Genomic DNA, 10,922 nt, shown 5'->3' on the forward strand with positions numbered 1-10,922 from the left:
GACTGTCCAAGTTCAGTCCGTCCATTCCATGGGTGAGGTTGTACACACACAGTCAGCAAAAGTGTAACATTCAGAGGAGAGGCAGTGTTCTATCTGTCTGTAGTTTCAGAGGCTTCAAAAGATTAGACATAAGACAGCTCAGCAACTCTCATCACTTTGGGGCTCAATGGCATCCTGCATATTTTTGGTACTCCTTACACATGAAACCATCACAATTCCTGGACTATCAGTGATGCCAGATCTCAGGTAGTCTGGAAGACAGACTGACGTTCTGAGGCTCCAATTTAGGCTCTTCCTTGGTTGTGCCGATAAGCCTTTATCTGAAGGGTGTCCTGCTTCTCTTCTAAGTTTGGGAGCCCACGTGAATTGTCTTCAGGCTTGGGATATGCTTTGAAAAAGAGAAGTATTACTATGGCAACATGCTGAAGTTGTGGGCAGTCCGAGTCTCAAGTCTTTCCTACTGAGCTTCAAAACTACATTCCTTCATGTTCAAATAGACATTATGATGACAATGCATTATATCAACATGCAGGGAGGCACAAGATCCAGAGCTCTGTTTGTAGAAGCGTAGGCAATAATGAAATGGTTGATTGTAAGGAATTAGTACATCATATTAGTTCAACTATACCGAGTCCAAAATGCATAAGTGGATTCTTTAACCAGAGCAATTCAAGAGAATCCCAAATGAGAGCTAAACCATGACGTGCTACACACTGTCCTTGTGAATGGGGAAATATCAGAAATAGACTTATTTCTAAATAGAGAAAACAAATATCCATGTTGCCCATCCGGGTCTTACCAACCGGGAGTCTGGGGGAACACTCTTGAGCAGTTGGTCAAAGAGTTTCTGTATGAATTTCCGTAATCATCAAACTAATAACAGGCAGAGCGAGTATGATCCTTATCACATTGAGATGGCCTAAGAAATGGTGGTACATGGATCTCCTGCACTTAACAAAACGTCCACACAAGAAACTGCTGTGCAGACCAGATCTTCTATTCAAGTTTGGAGTCCATATCTTGCACCCCCACCTTTCATTTCTGAACTTGGCAGATCCGCTCCTGAACTCTTCTAATATGGACATTTAAATCTCCTATGAGATTGAATGAACATTTTTAGAGTTGTGGCGTCCATCCACCAGAACTTCTTACTCTTTCAGTGGGCGAGGTAGTGCGTCTGGTATTTCATGAAGTACATCTATCCAACCAGATGCAAAGAAGAAGTGATACTTCCATAGCATCTTGATTTGGCTGAAAGTAAGCACCATGTGTCTTCAATGAAGGTTTATCTAGCAATCATTACGATTTAAAGAAAAGACTCTTGTGAAGACTCTTTTCTGGTGTCTCTGAACTTAACTCTATACTGTTCAGTGGTTAAGCCAAATCCATCCAAGAGTGCTGTCTTCAAAACAATGTAATTATCTCAATCTTCCTCCCTGACAGTGAGAAGTCTATCTCTACCCTTGCCAGAAAAGGACAATCACAGAATAGCAGACTGCTGTATCTGAGGGACCCTCTGTGCTTTACAGGCCCTTTCAAGTTTAGCAAACCACTTGTAGATGTCATCCCCCTCCTTTAAGGGGGAACAATTTTGTGCAAGTCCCCGGAAACAAAAGTATTCTCCCTAACCCCATAATTCCTGAAACTGCTGCTGCTGCCACCATGGGGAACTAACCCCAACCCCTGCCTTTCTCTCTCCGCAGCTAAGGCCTCCCTATCTAGGGCTTGCTGTTGCTGCTGAAGTCTCAGCTTGGCCTCCTCCAATCTCAGCTTTCTGAGCTCCCTGTCTATGGAGTCATCACCTGAAGTGGAAGTGTGGGACCCCTCAGAAACTGAAGTGATAGGAGAATTGGAAGAAGCTGATCTTTCCCTAGTTTTGCTAACTCTTGTGACCTGACCTCTAGATGTGAAGGGAGCCCTACTTGTGTGTGAACCCCTCCCACTGCCAGCTACACTAGATGGTTTTCTAGGGGGAAACTTTTGTAAGTAGTCCTCCCCTGAATCTTCAGGATGATCCCCTGAGTCTAAAGGGTTATAATATCCCTCCCTCTCCTCCTCCTGGTTACCAGACCACTCCTGGTCATCTTGGAGAAGGAGACTCAAAAGGAAATTCTTGTTAGGGTTCTTCCCTACCTCTAAGTTTCTGTCTGAGCAAAGCCCTCTTAGTACTTTTCTAAGTCATGTTCTCATACGGAGTTCCCATGACTCCAGGGTTGGCCTTCAGAGGAAGACATACTGTAGTGCATGTTAGAATAGACTGAGAGGAAAGAGAAGACCTGCTCTACCTAACCCCTAGTCTTTTTGAAAGAAAGTAAAAGACTAGATCCTGTACTAGGTATATATTTGTATAGCTCTAGGTATAGAGTACACTTTCCTGTGGAAAGTACTGGTGACAGAGTGATAAGGCAATTGCAAGTACTTATCCCACCGCTGCACCACCAACGTAGGAGGCTGGCCTGGTTTGTAGTGGGTACCAAAGGTACGTACACCTTATACCAGGTCCAGTTATCCATTATTAGTGAAATGTAGTCAGTGTCTAGAAGCCAGGCTGTCTAGGAGTAACTGTAGCTGAGCAGCCAAGGCTTACCTAGGAGACATGCAAAGCTCTTGCAATACCATTGTAGTCACACAGTTATCACACACATGAAAAAAATACTCAGTTCTATTTTTTTTACTTTGTTGAAAATGGATCTGTGCTTTTATGGCAACCAGACGAATAAAGAATTTTCTGACTGACTGACTCAGTGTTACAAAAATAAAGGTACTTTATTTTGGTGACACAAATGCATAAGAGACTATACTCCCGTAGGGGGCAAGTAATATGCACAGTAAATACACTAGAATGCAGTAATAGCTCTAAAAACAGTTAGAAGACAGTGCAAATAGTGAAAATCACAATGGATTGCAATTGGCCTAGGGGGAACACAAACCATATACTAGGTGGGGGTTCAACTCTTGCATTCTATTTTTTTAGTATATGGTTTGTGCTTCCCCTAGGGCCACTATTCTCTATTGTGTTTTACACTGTTTGCACTGTTTTCTAACTATTCGTATGCCTATTTCTGACTAGTGTATATATCTTGTTTATTACTTACCTTCTAAGGGAGTATTTCCTGTATAGTATTTTTGGTGCTGTGTTACCATAATAAAGTACCTTACTTTTTGTAACACTGAGTGTATTCTTTCATGTGTGTAAGTGCTGTGTGACTACAGTGGTATTGCATGAGCTTTGCATATCCCCTAGATAAGCCTTGGCTGTTCATCCACTGCTACCTCAAGACAGTCTGGCTTCTAGACACTGCCTACACTACACTAATAGGGGATACATGGACCTGGTATGAGATGTAAGTACCTTAGGTACCCACCACACACCAGGCCAGCTTCCTAGAGTGGGGACGGGCAGGAGGTGCTGGGGGACTGCAGTGAAAGCAGATTCAAAGCGTCATGGCTGCCACGAGCATGAGTGCGAAGAAGAGACACAAAAGAAAAAAGTAGTTCGCTCACAGTAAAACATATGGCAATCATGCAGTTATCCATGTAACAGGGTCAGTCTGCAAGGCAGGTAACAAGACCGCTCCAAGTTGAGACAAATGTAAAGCATTTATCAGTGTCACCAAGTGTAGGAGGCTGGCCTGGCTTGTAGTGGGTACCAGAGGTACTTACACCTTGTGCCAGGTCCAGTTATCCCTTATTAGTGTAGAAGAGGTGTTTCTAGCAGCTTAGGCTGGTAGAAGGTAGCTATGGCAAAGCAGCTTAGGCTGAACTACGAGACATGTAAAGCTCCTACTATACCAGTGGTGTCATATGCACAATATCATAAGAAAACACAATACACAGAAGTACTAAAAATAAAGGTACTTTATTTTTATGACAGTATGCCATGCCAAATGTATCTGTGAGTACCCTCAGTATGAGGATAATATATATACACAAGATATATGTACACAAACCAAAATTATGCAGGTAATAGCAAGAAAAGTAATGCAAGCAGTGTAAAGTTACAGTAGAGTGCAATAGGAGCACATAGGTATAGGGGCAACACAAACCATATACTCCAAAAGTGGAATGCGAACCACGAATGGACCCCAAACCTATGTGAGCTTGTAGAGGGTCGCTGGGACTGTAAGAAAACAGTGAGGGTTAGAAAAATAGCCCACCGCAAGACCTTGAAAGGTAGGTGTAAAGTGCACCTACTACCCCCCAGAGAGCACAGAAATCGTGATAGGGGGTTTCTGCAGGAAGAACAAACACCAGCAATGCAACAACAGTGGATTTCCGGACCGGAGTACCTGTAAGACAAGGGGACCAAGTCCAATAGTCGCGACAGCGTCGAGAGTGGGCAGGAGCCCAGGAAATGCCAGCTGAAGCTGCAAGGAAGCTGCCACCTGTTGGAAGAAGCTTGGAGTTCTGCAAGAAAGAAGAGAGCTAGGAACTTCTCCTTTGGAGGATGGATGTCGCGATGAAGCTTGCAGAGGTGTTCCCACGCAGAAAGACCGCAAACAAGCCTTGCTAGCTGCAAGGGTCGCAGTAGAGGTTTTTGGGTGCTGCTGTGGACCAGGAGGGACCAGGATGTCGCCATTTGGAGGAGGAGACAGAGGGGGTGCTCAGCAACTTAGGGAGCCCTCACAGAAGCAGGCAGCACCCGCAGAAGTACCTGAAAAGGCACATGGAAGAAGAGTGAACCAGAGTCCACGCGAAGTCACAAAAGGGAGTCCCACGACGCCGGAGGACAACTCAGAAGGTTGTGCACTGCAGGTTAGAGTGTCAGGGACCCAGGCTTGGCTGTGCACAAAGGAAATCCTGGAAGAGTGCACAGGAGCCAGAGCAGCTGCAAATCACGCGGTACCCAGCAATGCAGTCTAGCGTGGGGAGGCAAGGACTTACCTCCACCAAACTTGGATTGAAGAGTCACTGACTGTGGGAGTCACTTGGACAGAGTTGCTGAGTTCCAGGGACCATGCTCGTCGTGCTGAGAGGGGACCCAGAGGACCAGTGATGCAGTCTTTTGGTGCCTGCGGTTGCAGAGGGAAGATTCTGTCGACCCACGGGAGATTTCTTCAGAGCTCCTGGTGCAGAGGAGGCAGGCTACCCCCAGAGCATGCACCACCTGGAAACAGTCGAGAAAGCCGGCAGGATGAAGCAATACAAGGTTGCTAGTAGTCGTCTTGCTACTTTGTTGCGGTTTTGCAGGCGTCCTGAGCAGTCAGCGCTCGATCCTTTGGCAGAAGGTGAAGCGGGAGATGCAGAGGAACTCTGAAGAGCTCTTGCATTCGTTATCTGAAGAATTCCCTAAAGCAGAGACCCTAAATAGCCAGAAAAGGAGGTTTGGCTACCAAGGAAGGAGGATTGGGTACCAAGAGAGGTAAGAGCCTATCAGAAGGAGCCTCTGACGTCACCTGCTGGCACTGGCCACTCAGAGCAGTCCAGTGTGCCACAAACACCTCTGTTTCCAAGATGGCAGAGGTCTGTGACACACTGGAGGAGCTCTGGGCACCTCCCCTGGGAGGTGCAGGTCAGGGGAGTGGTCACTCCCCTTTCCTTTGTCCAGTTTCGCGCCAGAGCAGGGCTGGTGGTGTAGACTGGCTTATGCAGAGATGGGCACCATCTGTGCCCATCAAAGCATTTCCAGAGGCTGGGGGAGGCTACTCCTCCCCAGCCCTCACACCTATTTCCAAAGGGAGAGGGTGTTACACCCTCTCTCAGAGGAAGTCCTTTGTTCTGCCTTCCTGGGCCAGGTCTGCCTGGACCCCAGGAGGGCAGAAACCGGTCTGAGGGGTTGGCAGCAGCAGCAGCTGCAGTGGAGACCCCGGAAAGGCAGTTTGGCAGTACCCGGGTTCTGTGCTAGAGACCTGGGGGATCATGTAATTGTCCCCCCAATGCCAGAATGGCATTGGGGTGACAATTCCATGATCTTAGACATGTTACATGGCCATGTTCGGAGTTACCATTGTGACGCTGTACATAGGTAGTGACCTATGTACAGTGCACGCGTGTAATGGTGTCCCTGCACTCACAAAGTCCGGGGAATTTGCCCTGAACGATGTGGGGGCACCTGGCTAATGCCAGGGTGCCCACACACTAAGTAACTTTGCACCTAACCTTCACCAAGTGAGGGTTAGACATATAGGTGACTTATAAGTTACTTAAGCTCCAGGACGCCTGCATAACCGCAACAACGTAGCAAGAAGACTACCAGCAACATCGTAGCGCCTTATCCTGACGGCTTTCTCAACTGTTTCCTGGTGGTGCATACTCTGAGGGCTGTCTGCCTTCACCCTGCACTGGAAGCCAAGAAGAAATCTCTTGTGGGTCGACGGAATCTTCCCCCTGCTAACGCAGGCACCAAACTTCTGCATCACTGGTCCTCTGGGTCCCCTCTCATCCTGACGAGCGTGGTCCCTGGAACACAGGAGCTGGGTCCAAGTGTCTTCGACAGTCCAGTGGCCCTTCTGTCCAAATTTGGTGGAGGTAAGTCCTTGCCTCCCACGCCAGACAGTAATCCTGTGTACTGCGTGAACTGCAGCTGCTCGGGCTTCTGTCACTTTTGCAAGACTTCCTTTGTGCACAGCCTAGCTCAGGTCCCCAGCACTCTGTCCTGCATTGCCCAACTCACTGAGTTGGATTCGGACTTCGTGGGACCCTCCTTTGTGTTGCTCTGAGTCGACTGTCGTCCTCAGATCTTCTAAGTGCCTGTTCAGGTGCTTCTGCGGGTGCTGCCTGCTTCTGCGTGAGCTCTCTGTGTTGCTGAGCGTCCCCTCTGTCTCCTCCTCCAAGGGGCGACTTCCTGGTCCTTCCTGAGCCCTAGCAGCACCCAAAATCCTCAACCGCTACTCTTGCAGCTAGCAAGGCTTGTTTGCGGTCTTTCTGCATGGAAACAACTCTGCATCCTCCAGCACGCCGTGGGACATCTTCTGACCAAAGGAGAAGTTCCTGGAATCTTCGGCTTCTTCCACCCGGAGGCAGCCCTTTTGCACCTTCATCCAGGGTTTAGTGGGCTCCTGCCCCCCCCCCGGACACTTGCATGACTCTTGGACTTGGTCCCCTTCTTTTATAGGTCCTCAGGTCCAGGAATCCGTCTTCAGTGTTTTGCAGTCAGTTGTTGTCCTTGCAGAATCCCCTATCTCGACTTTACTGTCTTTCTGGGGTAGGAGGGTAACTTTACTCCTACTTTTCAGGGTCTTGGGGTGGGGTATCTTAGACACCCTTAGTGTTTTCTTACACTCTCAGCGACCCTCTACACACTACACTAAGCCTGGGGTCCATTCGTGGTTCGCAATCCACTTTTGTATTATATGGTTCGTGTTGCCGTTAGGCCTATTTCTCCCTATTGCTTTCTATTGTGATTCTACATTGTTTGCACTACTTTTCTAACTGTTACCTGATTTTGGGTTGTGTGCATATATATATCTTGTGTATATTACTTACCTCCTAAGGGAGTATATCCTCTGAGATACTTTTGGCATATTGTCATTAAAATAAAGTACTTTTATTTTTAGTAACTCTGAGTATTGTGTTTTCTTATGATATAAGTGGTATAGTAGGAGCTTTGCATGTCTCCTAGTTTAGCCTAAGCTGCTCTGCTATAGCTACCTCTATCAGCCTAAGCTGCTAGAACACCTCTAATCTACTAATAAGGGATAACTGGACCTGGCACAAGGTGTAAGTACCACAAGGTACCCACTATAAGCCAGGCCAGCCTCCTACAACAGTGACAAGTGAACCCTTTCACAAACTCTTTGTAAAGGAAGGGTGAGAGAAAAAAGGGGACCACGTAGCCTTATATACTGCAAACTAAACTGCTAGGAAAAAATATGTTGTTTTTTTAAGGAATAGCAAACCACCAGCATCTCCTAGTGGCAGTTGAACACGTTTCCTTTCTACCAGCACAAGGGATCATGGTAGAACTAAGGTTCATTCTTTTACCATTTCTCTGGGAAGGGGTAAGTGCTGCTTATGGATATAATGGAGATTCTCCTGGAGGAGAGCTAAGGTTACAGGTAAGTAATTCATTCTCCTTCAGGGGATATTCATTATCATAACCATGGAATGGAATAGCAAGCCCATCCCTAACAAAAGTAGTGGGAAAAAAGAGTAAAGAGAAAACAACTACATTAAACAAACACTTTTTGCACAGAAGACGGACTCACTTGAGCTTCTGCTCTGCAAACTGTATAGGGACAGTAATGCCAAGTAAAGGTATGTATGGACCTCTAGGTAGTCGTTTTAAGTATTTCATCAATGTATGTGTTCCTTAAATACACTGCAGAAACTTGTCTACATTTTACTGAATGGGCGTGGGCGTAGGAGAAAGTTTTTGTAACTTTGTTGAAATAGATCAAAATACAGGAAAGAATGCAAGTAGAAATGGGCTGCTTCAAAGTGGCTTATCCCCAGCATATTGGTCCACAGTTTACAAAAAGGGGGTTAAGCTGCAGAATGTCTTTAGATTATCTGGAGGTTTAGCTTAATAAAACCAAAGTCCTTTCTGGAGGGCCAGAAGAGAAACAGTTTGCTTGAGACAGTAAAGGGAACTGGAATGGGCCTTCATCACAACCATCTCTTTATGAAAAAACATATGCGGTTCTTTACTGCAAAGAGCCTGAATTTGACACACCCTGTGAGTTATGGCCACTAGATAAACTGACTTCCAGGAGTTATATCATAAAGTAGCCTTATGGATGGGCTACTTTACAAATGGCAGACACATTAATTTAGAAAGGAACACATTAAACTGCCAAAGGAGGAGACTGTCTTCTTGCGGGAGGGAAAACCTTTTTTAATTCTTTCTTAGATATCTTTTACAGCTACGATTTGGGGAAAAAAAGAGATTTGTGAAGTCAGATCTGACCTTTCCCCAAGAATTTGGAAAGAAGGCAGACAAATGGGTCAAAACAAGGGTGAGCAGAAAATCTCATACAGGGGGTGTCAAAGACTGCAAGAAGAAGGATGGTAAGACTCATGTCAAGGGTGGGGACAAAGATAAAAAATAATCAGAGTCTTCATTAGGCCCACAAAAATCCTCTGGGGGTGGTGGGTCCAAATCCTCTTCACACAATCAGAAAAAGCCATGGTGTTTTCTCTGTAAAGCCAAAGGTCACTGGGCAAGTCACCCAGCTTGTCCAAAAAGAAACACCAAACCTCCCACCACCACAGCCCCCCACTGCTTCCACTAGTGCCCCTAGTAATAGTGGTGGTAGGAAAACCCCTAGAAATATCCAGTCAAAGGGTGTAGCTGGGCTCACTTTTGGTAATGTAGTGGGGGTTGGTCTAGTTAGGGAGACCACTGAGTCTGTTTTAGTCTCTGATGATGGCATTGACCTTGCCACCTTAGTTGCTTGTCCCCTTAATATGGATAAGTACAAGCAACTACTCCTAATAAATGGTGTTCAGGTTGGGGCCTACAGGGACACAGGTGCCAGTGTCACTATGGTGATGGAGAAACTGGTTGCCCCTGAGCAACACCTACTTGGTCATCGGTACCAAGGGACTGACGCCCACAACAACACTGGTAGCCACCCCATGGCTGTTGTGAATCTCAACTGGGGGGAGGGCTTACTGGTCCAACGAAAGTTGTGGTATCCACTGACGTACCTGTAGAGTGTCTCTTAGAAAATGATTTGGAGACTTCAGCTTGGGCTGAAGTGGAGTTGGAGGCCCATGCAGCAACACTGGGCATCCCTGGGTGTATCTTTGCTCTTACTAGGGCTCAGGCCAAGAAGCAAAGAGGAATGGGAAAGTTGGATCCTGAAACAATGGACCAAGTGCTCCCAAAAACTAGGCGGAGAAAGGGCAAACCCTTGTCCACTATCCCCCCAGATAAATGTCAGCTAAGAAGTATAGAATCTAGGTGTGATTCTCAGTTTTGAGCTATGTTTGAAAAGCAGCTTCCAATCCGTTGTTGCCTTTGGCAGTAGGTTCATTTCTTGAATGGAGGTTCGCGAAAGAGTTTGCCGGCGGTGAACCTGGCACGGATGTCATTTAGGGGTCGCCTGCAACCCCTAGCTTGCCCCTTGCGACCCTGGCACTGCTTTTGCGACTCCTGTCCTCAGAGGTGGCAAAATCTGTCCCAGGCACACAAAGGCAGCCCCACTTTCTTTCTTTTTGTCAATTTTTTATTACACAAATAGTGAATAATATGTTATTATTCACAGTTATTGTAAAAGGGTGAATTACAACTAGCTGGAATGTGACTCTCTCCCTGGCAGCTGAGGTAAGTAAAAAATGATTATAAATGTATGTTGTGTACGCACTTGCGGGAGAAAGTGTGCTTATGTGAGAACGATTGTGTGTATGTGTAAAAGTGTGTATGTGTAAGCATGTGTGTGTGAGTGAAAGTAAAGGTTAAATGGTGTATGTTGTGTCCTCCGGTGCTTCTGGCACTTTGGTGAATTGACGATCAAGCTACCAGGGAGGAATCTTCATTGAACTCGCCCTGCCGCTTGGATGTTCTGGGATACCAGCAGCACCATAATACACATACAGTATTGCTACACATGCTTTTTAGGCGAGTGAAGCAGTGGGCGTCGACTCGCTATTTCTAGCCCTCCCTGCGTATATTCTGATGATAGGATACAACCATCCCCTTCTCTCTGCTACTGTGAGCAGTAAGAAGCGGCTTTGAGGGACATTATTACTTTATTAGTATGGTAATTCATTCAGCAGCAGCTTGCCAGCTCTGAAAACGCAGCCGGCGCTCTCCGGCAGTGCGGCTTGCATTCCCTGGAATCTTGATTTAAATAGTGCGAGGTGCGTTTTGCTGGCCCATCACCAGGAAGACAGTGACCTTGGCACCGAGCAGTTCAGGACTCGCCTCACTGTTCTTAGGATGCGGAAGATCAGGAACTAAGCTATTTAAAGGGAAACTAGAAAAGGGAACCGCTTGGGTCGTTTCCCAATTTGTCAGCAAAAGCGGTTGTTCCAGC

Source organism: Pleurodeles waltl, chromosome 10, assembly GCF_031143425.1.
Source record: "Pleurodeles waltl isolate 20211129_DDA chromosome 10, aPleWal1.hap1.20221129, whole genome shotgun sequence".
Taxonomy (NCBI): domain Eukaryota; kingdom Metazoa; phylum Chordata; class Amphibia; order Caudata; family Salamandridae; genus Pleurodeles; species Pleurodeles waltl.